A 10,878-nucleotide genomic window follows, 5' to 3' on the forward strand; every position below is an offset into this window, starting at 1 on the left:
GTTTGTAGTAATATGATTTCTGCAAAATGGTACTAAAAAAAGTTATCTTCTTGTTAAGATCTAAGATCAGAAGTCTCCTTATATGCATATTTAATTGCATTCACATTGCCTGGGCAGAACAACAATTAAAACACGAGAAGTATCCCTACAGCTGCACAATACTGATTCAGGAGCAAGATCACAGTAGACAGCAAGTGAAAGAGTAACACTTATTGTTCCAGAGAATTTGTCACCTATGGATTTAGGCAAAATACATGTGATCTAACATTTTAGAGTTTGATCTATTGAAAAAATTACATGAGAGCAATGCCAATATACCGCACAGCTTAGAAAACTTGAAATAATTACATCTCTCCAAGGGTGTTTAAAGACTAGAACCTTGACAGGAATGTTCTCAATTTTTTATGATAAACAATTTCTTTGGAAAAAACCCCACTTTTCAGCAAAATAAGCCAAACTGTTTTTCAGTTCTTATCATATATTTAGCTCTTCCAATTTCTAGAGCAGTTCTGAAAACTGCATGTAGAAGCGTGTGTTTGCCACAAGGCAAAAAACATCAAGTGCCTCATTTCAAGCCAGCCAAGCATCGAACTCTCCAGTCCAAATCAAAACCATCTTGGAAGAGACAGGCCCCCAGACAAAAAGCTTATTCATCTGCAGAAGAGAATAAACCTGAGTACGGAATATCCTCAACACAGAGAGGCATCCCCGATCACTGTCATTTTTCCCCATCCCAAGAGCTTTGGCCTACACTACAAGGACGTGATTAATTCATCGTACCCTGTGATTTCAGGCATGCAGCATAAAAGCCAAACAACCCAGACAAAGAATACAACGGGCCAAATTTTTGCCAGGGAAACTTGTTTTCACAGTATCAGAAGTGTTCTCTGCCCTGCACTTCCCACTGTCCACCGAGGTACACGGGCAAGGGGACATCCAGGGCGAGGTGCGCACTGCTGGGCCCGAGGCACCCACCACGGCACAGCGGCTAGAGGAAGGGCACGACCCTGCAGCTTCCCTAACAGCAGCAGCAGCGCACCTTGGATGTCCTGCTAAAGCGCCAGACGAAGCGCAGCCAGCCCTCTTCTCTTTATCTACTTGACATCCCTCGTCCCCATTTTCCCCCTGCTGCCGCACCTCAAGGGCCTCCAGCATGCCAGCACCAGGCACCCGTCGCTGCTCCCCTCCTACTCCCCAGCCAGGCACTGAACCGAGCCCTGCCCGCACCTCCCCGCACAGCCTCCTCCCCTGCAGGCCCGGCCACCCTCTTGTAGCCCCAACGTCCTCTCCAGCCCCGAGAGCCCATCGGCCGCTGCCACAGGCCCCCTCCAGGCCCTGCGGCCCCCCCAGGCCCTGCCGGCCCTACAACGTACCCCAGCCACCCTCTCCAGCCACCGCCAGTTAAGCCAAGCCCTGTCGCTTCAGACACGCTTTGAGCCACTGCCGCCCCCCCAGGCCGCGTCCCGCTGTCCTGCCCGCCCCTTACCAGGCCCTGCCCGGGCCCTGTCAAGCTGCCCAACCACAGCCACGTACTTCCAGGCCTTGCCGCCGCTGCTCGCCCCAGCCACTGCCGCCCTGCCCCAGCCGCCCCCCTGTGGCCCCCGCCATAATGCCCCAACCCCCGTTACCGGGTGACCAAGTCCGCGCCGCCAGCACCAGGCTTCCGCAGCCCAAGGGCCCTTCCGGTGCCGAGCGGAAGTGCCAGGGATGGGCGGAGCCTGGCGGGATGGGCGGAGCCTGGCGGGATGGGCGGAGCCTGGCGGGATGGGCGGAGCCTGGCGGGATGGGCGGAGCCTGGCGGGATGGGAGCTCGGCGGCGGGTCTGTCCCTGAGGTTACGGGAGCGATTAAACCGAAACGGTTATGCTGCAGTAACCAAACAGGCGTTTTTTAACCCAAAACCTCAGGCCTTCCCTCCGTGCCAGGTTACAGCTGTGGTTTGGTAATTACAATCACAATCCGTAACATCTTGTGAGGGGAAGACGGCCTCTCTCTGCCAGGCAATTGTTTTTCCACTGAAAGGCAAAATAAGTCACCGTCCTCGTAAGGGAAACATCATTAACTTAATTGTACTGACCCATGTGGTGCTGCAGATGGGAGGGACACTCGGGAGGGGTTGTCATGGCTGGGAACCCACACAACCCCCTCACCACTTCCCTCAGCTTTGGTCTCCCGTTGCTCGTCAGGGAGGTGACTGTGGATGACAGTTTGATGCTGCAGGACAAGCCTAATTCTTGTCAATTAATACAAGCGCAACTGATATTAAGAAGATGAGGTTAGTCACGCTCACACCACGCCTGGGAGTTGGGCAGTCGGGGCCTGCGGGATGACAGAGGGGTGCAGAGAGGGATCTGTCACTAATTTAGGTGCTCTGAAGGGTCCCGGTTCTCTTCCTTGAGCACAGAGAACTCCTCCTAAACCTAGGCCAGAGCCCAGGTTTAGGTGACAAAGTAGCCTAAAATAGAAACCATGCCATGCCCTCCCTCATGTGGCTAATAAGGGATGGGACTGTAACGAGGCTCCAGTCCCTGACCCCACAATCCAAGCCCTCGCAGACTCTGGACAGTCGGCATTTCGACTTCCCACCTTCCAGCCGCGCACACTGGCGTTGGGGTGCCCGTCACCCCGCAGGATGGGAGCAGGCCGCACGCCCGAGGGGCTTCCGTCAGCTCCGCGGAGGAAGCCGGCTGCTCCCGGCTCCTCCCCGGCGCAGCCCTGGCCACTATTGCCTTCCCCACGGGCTGACATGCTCTCCCCAGCAGGAAGGCAGCACAGACGAGCTGTGTGGCTTCTCACATTCGGTAGGTTACTATTGATTTGTACTTTAAATTTCATGACAGGTTCTCCGGAACCTGCAATTTTCACCATTCTTTTGCCATACCTTTTGAATTACTCATTTTTAAATGAATTATTTATTATTTCCATTTCTCAGACACCACAACACAATTCAGGCCCTCGGACTGCTGCCCCGGCACCAACACACTGCGCAAAAACAAGCTCCCAGAACAAAACCCCAGTAATGATGTCAGATCCAAAGTTTGCTCTGATTGTTTAGCGGAGGATAACATTTGGCAACTGAAACATGATTCCCTTGCAAAGGCATCTCTTTATTTCCCCTCCTTTGCCAACCTTCCTCCAGAGCAGCGGTGGCGAGACTCCAAGTGACTCAGTGGGCTTTGACTCTGTCATCAGGCTGTTTTGAAGCACTATTCCTCTTTTTGGGTTGTTTTTTTTACATATTTGATTTCCTAAAGCACTGTGAACTATTGGAGCCTGTGCTCAAAACACTGCTGATATTAACTATGTACGTATAACCGAGTTCTGTAATTACATGTATACACAATACAAATTAATTTTAATCCGGCAAATGAGTAGAAATTAAACAAGTCAACCAAAAAGTGCATGCGTTCACCTGTGTACAACGTGCCAGAGACCTTTAACACTTCAGCACAGTAAAGATCAAATCTGAAATCTTCATTTCGCTTATGACAACTTGCCGCTCCCAGCCACGCAGGGTAACTGCTGGCCCCTGTTGCACAGATAAGGCAAAGCATTAAAAACAGCTGGCAGGCTGCTGAGCTCTGCTGAAAAGTCCCACTTTCGAGGTTTGATCCAGAGGCATCTGAAGTTACCGGGCAAGCAGGCTTCGGATCAGATCCGAAGTGGAGAAATTCTCCAGACAAAAGCTTTTGGAAAAGGAGCTTTTATTAAAAGTATCCTTCTTTGTCATGGTTCACAGATGGGAGGAAGTTGTTCAGTGCTGAATGTAACCATGCGGACTATCAGACGTCACAAGTCAAAGGCTGGGAAGAGTGCCCTGGCTCCGGTAGCACTGTCAGTATTTTGACAGACACACACCAACAATCTCCTTGAGCTGTTTGTGCGGTAAGGACACTCCTGACTCGGCTCGTGATAAGACACAAAAGCAGCCTTTTCATTTCAAACAGTGCAAAAAGCACCAAGAGGAGGATGGAAATGCTGGAGCGACCCCAGGAATGTGCTCCTGGAGGTCAGCCCATTTTCTTTGCAGGTCTCTCACAAATGCTGCAATATGGTATTCTGCTTCCTGAACAGCACCAAGGTTTCCACCGTTCCTGCATTTTCTTAAATTCTGCCTGAAAGTCCCGAGTGACAGCCTGGGGGCCGGTTAGAGTATCTGCTTCACTTCTGTACAGTCACAGAAGATAGCTGGTTTCCTCCTACTCACACAGTAGTCTCAGCGGTTACTGGGCCGAGTGACCTTCCCCGCATGCAGACAAGGCAAGGCACGCCTGCTGTCCCCTCTTTTTCTCCAAAAGGACGTCACAGAGGGTTTAAAGACAGCAGCCTGCCCATGCGCTGTTTACACGCAGGCCTGAGGGTGCAGGAAACCCTGAAGGACTGTCACTTCTAAACACATTTTAAAAATATAAATAAAATGAAAGAGTTATGAAATGACCAGAGGAAAATGTCAGTGTAATCTAAAAAAAGACATAACCATAGTACTAAATTGCAAAGTTGTGGAAATTGGCCATTATATTTTCTAAGCAGCTGAAATGCAATTACAGCAATAATGATGAATCAGTATATCCTTGGGCTTCACAATTTTTCAACCCAGCTCTACTTTTTCCTTTTTTACATTTTATCTTAATGATATATACATTAGCTTATCACAGACTAATGGAAGTTCTAAGCCTTCCACAGCATGTTCTTCATAGTTATGGAGACAGAGGTGTTACCATTAAACTATTGACCTGATGGATCCTACAATAATTTATTAAATATCTTTCCAGTTTTCCGTTGTTCTCCAATTAACCCCCTCTAAGTATATTCTTAGCATAAAGTCTCATCATTGGATATTTTTCATCCAAAGACGCCAGGGATGGCCCAAGATACTTTTTAGTTCGTTCCCTGCATGGCACTGCGTCTGCGGGAGGGCAGGAACACCAGTTCCCTCTTTCTCCGAGAGGCTGCCGGTTCAGCGTTCGTCTGGTCGGTGGAACGAAGGAGTTGCTCAACTTCTGCGAGCTTTAATGGGGCAAGTTCCTGTGGGTTGGAACTCCCTCCTCTGACACCTGCGCACCACAGCGGGCACAGTCCTGAGTGGGTTACCAGCATATTTCTACAGTATAAAGGATTATGGGTTAAGATAATCAGTTAAAACTATCATTTTCTAATGATACTTGAAGCAGCTCCTCTGATCAGACAACTTCTTAGCCTTTCTTTGCCTGGTGTTTCTCTTTTGTATGATAGGAGGAGGGATCTTAAGTGTGCTTATTAAGAAATATATATGTGCTTCATTATTAAAAGCATTTTTCAGGCAGCATTGTTGTCACAACATAGCACACAGCAGAGCAAGTTGTTAATTCTCCCAAAGAAAAGATGTTCAATACAAAATACTTTGAACATCTCACTTATTTTTGGCTCACTAGGCAAACAATATGGATTATTAGACTTTTTAAGTATAAGCAAATAATATAAGCAGACATCAAACAAGACTTACAAACATTCTGCCTATACTGAACTGCTGGCATACCTTCAGTATTGATGTCTTCAGCTTGTACTTCCAGGTACAGAAATGTCTTGCACAAACATGGTGTCATCCATCTCCTGCAGAACAACGCTCTGTGCTCATGAACCTGAGTAGAACTAATATGTTCAATATAAATTCTATAATGAAGTGCTGTCCTGCCTTTCACAGACGGGCGTAGTATGTCTCCGGCTGATCTGCTGGATGGAGCTGGGTTCTCATGTGCCAATCAGCTCGCGCATCCTTGCAGAGCCAGGCTCAGACGGCTCTGCTCCTGCCTGGAAACGCTGCCCCCAAAGCAGTTTTCAGTAGTTGCTCAAAAATGTTGCAGCGGTTCCACTGAACTTGAAGTTTTCAGAGTCCCCCAAAACTTCATATTTGATTAGTCCTGTAATAATCACCTTGCTGTGTAGCTGTAGCCAAGACAGCTTCGTTGTGCTAGCTTCCCTTCAGCAAAGTGTCACTAATAGTACATCTTGTTTTAAAACCAGGTTATTGCAAGACAGAAAATCCTAATGAGACTGTTGGAAAATGTTCTGACAAAAATGATACATACATAATAAAAACCTCTTTTTTTTCCAAATTATTCATCTACTTTTCAAGGGTATGAGTCAGAGCATCCATTTTTTGGCATGCATCAAGGATGACTGAGAGAGTGGGTGCCTCTCACCTGGTATATTTTAATCGGGGGAAGCCTCATGCTCTGCTGACACTGATGTCCTCACTGCCTCCCATTTGGATTAAATGAATAATTAAATAACTGCTTCTTTGATGGGAGCAGAAGAATGGAAGCATCTACACAAAGAGGAACATGGGATAAATACAGTGGTCAGAGATGGGTCTTAGAAGAGCATTCTCTTCAGGCATTCATTTCAAAAAAACACACAACCAAAAACCCCAGGAACCGCAGATTAAAACTAGTTAAATGTCAAGGTAAGGTGAAAGATGAAAAAGGAAACAAAATAGGAGAGGAAGAAAGAAGAGAACTACTTTTGTGTAGGAAACTGTCCAAAGAAGCCTGTTTGGAGTCCTGAGAAAGTTACCCTGTGTTTCATGATCTGACTGTTCTTGCAGAATTAAGACTTGGTTTGGTGTTTGGTTTTTTTTAAGACATATCTGACCTTACCATCAGTTTTTCATCATAACAGAAACAGCCCACAAAGTCTGAGTTTGGCCGTTCGGATCACAAGAGTGAAGCATATTAGAGGTTACTGGATGCTAACAGAGGTGGGGAAGTACCCCACACACGTTTGTGTTTGCCATTTCTGGCTGAGCCAGAAAATGGTGTAGATGGCTCAAGGATGGCATCTCACGGACAGGATGGGCACAAGCGCCGGTCTCAGTGGGAAGGTGATCTGAGGGATCAGGGTGGGATGAGCCAGAACAGGATGCTGTCAGCCTCCACCATGACCATGTGCAGATTTTAAATGTGCTTTTACTGAATACAACCGGTAACTCAAGTGATGTTTAGGTTCTGACTGCAGCTCAAAGAATAACTTTCCACATCAGGTATCCCTTTTCTTTTCATAAGAAGCCAACTAGTAACTCAGTGGCTGTGTCTCAAACAGTAAGAGAGATTTGGAAAGGACTTTTTGGGTATCCAGGGTCAGTTCTCAGCTGTTGGTGGCAACTGCATCAGGGTAAGGCAGCGCTGGGAAGGATGACCCAGAGCCTCAGGGCTTGAGCTGTTGGAAGCTCTGGTGTTCTCATGTTTCAGCCCAGACTTTTCATGGCCATCGGATACTTGTTTGCTCTTACACTAACATCACCCTTGCTCTTAAGGGAGATGTTTACTTCTGTGTTTACTCCCTGAAGTTTCATAAAGAGCAACTGTATCCCTTCTCAGCATTCAGATTTTTGGCTAAACAAATTATTTCAATACCCTTACATAAGAGAAAAAAAATCAGGATTACCCTGTAATTATTCTCCAGTCACATTTTAAGTTTGTCTCTCTTGATTAAAAGTGACCATTATGCATGCATAATTCCAGAGAAGGTTGCAGCAGAGGTTTGTATAACGGTATTAACATTTTCCTCTTCTCCTGGAAATATCTCAGTTGATATGTGCTTTTTGACAGAGCTGCTTCATATTGGGAGTTCTCAGTCATCTTCAGATCAACAAATACACCCAGATTTTTCTCCTCTTCTGTCATTTCCAACTGATGAGCTCCCAGCTTGCAGCAGAGATTCCTGTCAGTAATTCCCAAGTGCATGACCTTGTACTTTCCACTATTAAATTTCATCCCATTTCCAATGTGCCAGCACTCAGTGTTATCCAACTCTTCCAGCAATACAGATATTCCCTCCGTAGTGCTGGTGCCTCCCAACTTTGTGCCATCGGCAAATGCCATCAGCTCGCTCCTACCCTTTGTTTCAAGGCCTGCCTGAAAAATACTGTGCAAGATCAAAAGAACATGAGACAGGCTGGGTGAGCCTGGTGGTCCCTGTGGTCCTGCACTCTGTCTCTGAGAGGGGCAGTCAGTGATGCTGTTTAGGGAGAGCAGCAGAGCCCAGCCACTTCCTGATATCTCTTTCCTTTGCACTCCCCGCGTATCCACAGATGTTGTACGTTTGAGGCGACTTCCCTGCCTTTTCCCTGTAGCTATTTCTTCATGGACCTGCTCTCCATTAATTTATTGAATCAATTTTTGAACTTGCTGACAGTCTTCAAGTAATTTCTTAAGGAGCTCAGCTCTACCCTCACAGTCCACCTTTCCACCCAAACTACTGTCACCTGTCTGTAGGTGTAGGTCTTCTTACCTACCAAATAAACGATACATTTGCCATGTGGCATTGCATTTAATATCCTATTAAATCCAGCTAGATTAAATCTATTGTATATCAATTGTCTAGAAAACAATTATCAAAGGTACAATCTTAGTTAAATGCAATCTATCTTTAGTAAAGCTGTGTCACATTTTACTTTATTTTCCACTTGTCTGTCCCCCAACTACTTTCTCCTTTACATTTGTTTCTAAGCTTTTAATGTTCTTGAGGTCAGACTAACAAGCGCCTAAATGACTGGACTGCTTCTCTTCCTCCTGCTTAAAAACAGCTTGTGCTTCAGTAGTTCCTCAGTAATTCATTACTGCCCTCAGCCTCACAAATAAGAAGTTTGTACTGGATGAGTAAGGATATGTTCCAGGTCCGTCAGAACTCTGGGCTTGGGAACACCTCATTCCCTGAGCTGTGTGTCAGGTTCTCAGAGGCCTCGCTCTGCCTTTGGGTACAGTAATTTCCATTTCCAGAAAATAATTCTCATTAGCCACCATCCTTTGCCTCAACCTTCATACAAAATTGAGGCAAAAGCCATTTAATATTTATTAAAAATGAGACTGGAACACAAGATGTGGAGAGACTCGGTACACGATACATGGAAAGTCGCCATGCAATGTGTTTTAACTGTAATTGGTAAAGATAACGCCAAGACGACAATTTGTGTCACAGCAATAAGCAGCTGGAAGTGCACAGCTTTTCCTGTCATGGTGATGGCACTCCAGCTAGTTCCCCCCCTTTAAAAAACAGAAGGAGCAACTAGCAGGTTCTGCTGTATAGAAGTCCTGGGTCTCCAGGATTCAGCTTCCTGAAGTAGGTCACATTTGATCTCTGTCCAGGCATACTGCGAAAGGCAACCATTTAACAAGGAGTTTTCAGAGTTCATATTCTGCTTCCTAATGCTGTCAACACACATCCTATTCAGATACAGCTATACCAGCTGAACATTCTTTCATTGCTTTTGGGTATAAACAGGCCAGGAATCCTGTTTTTCCCTTCAGTTACCTGTATTTCTTCCAAAGTTCCTCTGAAGGTACATATTGACTTTCAGATCACATTTGCATTCAGATGATGGCTTGTTGTTGGAAAAAATCCCTTTAGAGGGGCCGATTAACTTCCTTTCAAATGTTTACTGTCCCTGACCAAGGGAATGAAACTAGAAAACAACTCACTGCGTGGCTTGTATCTGAGTTTAAAGACATGGGATCCTGTATTTTGTATTGTTCTCCCTGAACATTAATGTTACTTCTAGCTTAAACATGGCTTAATGACAGACTGAAGTCCATCTGTTACAATGACTAGCCTTGGACTCAGAGGGAGAGTCCTGTGGATAATTTAGGAGTGCATTTTATAGTTACTTGCAAGCAAGCATTTCATTTCAGATCAAGGCAAACATGAGGAGCAGGTGGAAATACCTCTCAAAAGTACAACCTGACCTATATACTGTAAATTGAAGGTATGTATAAAAATAAAGCATAAATGATCCATCACAGTTGCAACAAAACCCAGATATAAATCTTGCTGCTGAAAAGGAACTCCATTGCACAAGGCTTAGTTACAGCTTCATTTTGGGAACTGCAACGCTTCCTGCCAACCGTACTCCGCTACCTCTGACACTGCTGCCATTTGCCTCTCAAGCTTTCTTGTGCCTTTCTGTTGCTTAACACGCGTATCCCTTTTGCTTTATCACTTGTCTCTCAATTTCCATGTATTTTTTGGCTCTCATGCCTCATGTTGGCTCCGCGCTCTCCATTACCTCACGCTCCAGGAGCTGCGGGCTGCTCAGGGTGGCTTGGACGGTGCATCTAGCGATGGCATGGGGCCACACATGTTCTTACAGCTAAGCTGAATGTCACAGAAGCAAAGGAAGAAAGCATCAGCCAGAAGGCCTTGTGTGCAACAGTGGCTTTTATAGTCAGACAGGGTGTTTCTCCAAGGGACACACGGGCTTGGGAGGACTCCTAAGGAGGACCCCAGGGCTGCAGGCCCCGCCATCGGCAGACGCTGCGGGGCGCGGGCAGAGCTCGGCTCGCTGAGCTCCTCGGCTCCCGCAGCACCCTCCAGCCCGCCTCCACCTACTACCCGCCTCACGGCCTGCGAAACCTTCTCCTGAGACACCGGCTGTCCCACCGCGCCGCACCTCCTGCCTCAGCGGGGCTCAGGGCTGCCGCGGGCCGGGCCGAGGCCGGCCTCTGCCAGCTGCGGGCGGTTAAGCACCCTCACAGGGTTATAAAAGGGGGAAGCGACGGATCAGCTTCACCTGCTGAGGGAGAGCGGCTGCCGGGCTCCAGGAATGGCCGTGGCGCGACCCGCCGCCACTTCCCCTCAGAGCGGGCGGAGGCGCGACCCCCCCCCCCCCCAAGGCGGGGGCTGGGCTGGGGAGGGCGGGAACGACGCGCGCTCGGCCCCGCCCCGAGGTGTCGGGAGGGTGGCGGAGGAGGCGGTGTCGGGAGCGCGCCTGGCCCCGCCGTGCCCGCGTCCCGTGCGGCCGCCATGTTGTTGTGGCTGTGAGAGGCGGCGGAGGCAGCCAGGAGCCGAGCGACCCCGGCCCAGGCAGGAGGCCGCGCCCCGGGAGGGGGTGTGGGGGCTCCGCGCC

This window comes from Phaethon aethereus (genome assembly GCF_964289735.1).
Source record: "Phaethon aethereus genome assembly, chromosome: 17".
NCBI lineage: Eukaryota > Metazoa > Chordata > Aves > Phaethontiformes > Phaethontidae > Phaethon > Phaethon aethereus.